Here is a 1,465-nt window from a genome sequence, read left to right on the forward strand (position 1 = left end):
TTAATGTGTGGGAAGGGGATTGTGGGGGGAGGGGTGTCCCTAATGAACAACCACGTCTTCCATTACTTTTCCCTCATGCCTAATTTATGGTAGAAATAGACCATCATATACTGTACATACGTTGGCGGCAGCCCATATTGATCCTGTTGTTTGAATAAGCAGAGGGACCAGAATGTGATCCGTGACTCAACGGCACCGATCAATAGGGCTCTCGGTCCTTATTAACTACAAATGAGAATTTCTCTGAAATATATGCCATCTTTTCCATTGCATTACTAATGTTCACATAAATGAACGCGTGTATGCATGTGTATGCATACACGCGTGTATGCATGATGTGTGCGTGCATATGTGTGTGTGTGTGTGTGTGTGTGTGTGTGTGTGTGTGTGTGTGTGTGTGTGTGTGTGTGTGTGTGTGTGTGTGTGTGTGTGTGTGTGTGTGTGTGTGTGTGTGTGTGTGTGTGTGTGTGTGTGTTGGTGTGTGTGTGTTGGTGTGTGTGTGTGTATTTGTGTGTGTGCTTGCAAAAATGTGTGTGTGTGTGTGTTTGTTCGTGTGTGTGTGTGTGTGTGTGTGTGTGTGTGTGTGTGTGTGTGTGTGTGTGTGTGTGTGTGTGTGTGTGTGTGTGTGTGTGTGTGTGTGTGTGTGTGTGTGTGTGTGTGTGTGTTTGTGCCTGTGTGCATGCTGGCTGGTTTATTTGTGGCGTCCATATATGTGGCTCTTTTGCAATAGTAATGGGAGAGATCTGAACCTCCAGCACAACAACCCAATCCAACTCTGGTGGATGTTTTTATTTGTACTTTAACAGGCTCAAAGATATTCAGAAAAAAAAAAGAGAAAAACATATTTCCACTAAATGCATCGAAATGGATGGGTGGGGGCAGAAAAGAGGGCAGTACATTTCTGTTGTTTCTCAAAAATCTATCCATACTCTATGCTCACCATTACCAAGATTCATAAATAATAACCAAAGAGGTGTTCAATGTTTAATTAACACTTTGACCTTGGTTATACCATTCTGATGGTATTATTACATTTAAATAACGACCATAACTTAACCTGCTTCGACCCTCTTATAGGGGACCTCCAGCCCTAAATATCCAGCGCCCATTCCCTCATATGGAAGGTGTGAGTATATTTACACTTTGCAATTGGATTGTGTGTTCTATTTTAACTAATAGTTTGGGATAAAATGACTGTAGCCAATGAGACAAATGCAACTATTGTGCTATATCTATACCAAGGATATCATATACAATACCATATATATATTATGTGATACTTTATATACATTAATGGGAAGAACTCCTGGGTCTCCCTCCCTCCCCTCATCTCTCTCTCCCTCCCTTTCTCTCTGTATCTCTCTCCCCCCTCTATCTCCAATCTCTCTCTACCTCTCTCTACCTCTCTCTCACTTTCTCTCGCTCTCTCTCTCCCCTCTCCCTCCTGTCTCCCCCTCTACCCTCT

This window comes from Gadus chalcogrammus, chromosome 16, assembly GCF_026213295.1.
Source record: "Gadus chalcogrammus isolate NIFS_2021 chromosome 16, NIFS_Gcha_1.0, whole genome shotgun sequence".
NCBI lineage: Eukaryota > Metazoa > Chordata > Actinopteri > Gadiformes > Gadidae > Gadus > Gadus chalcogrammus.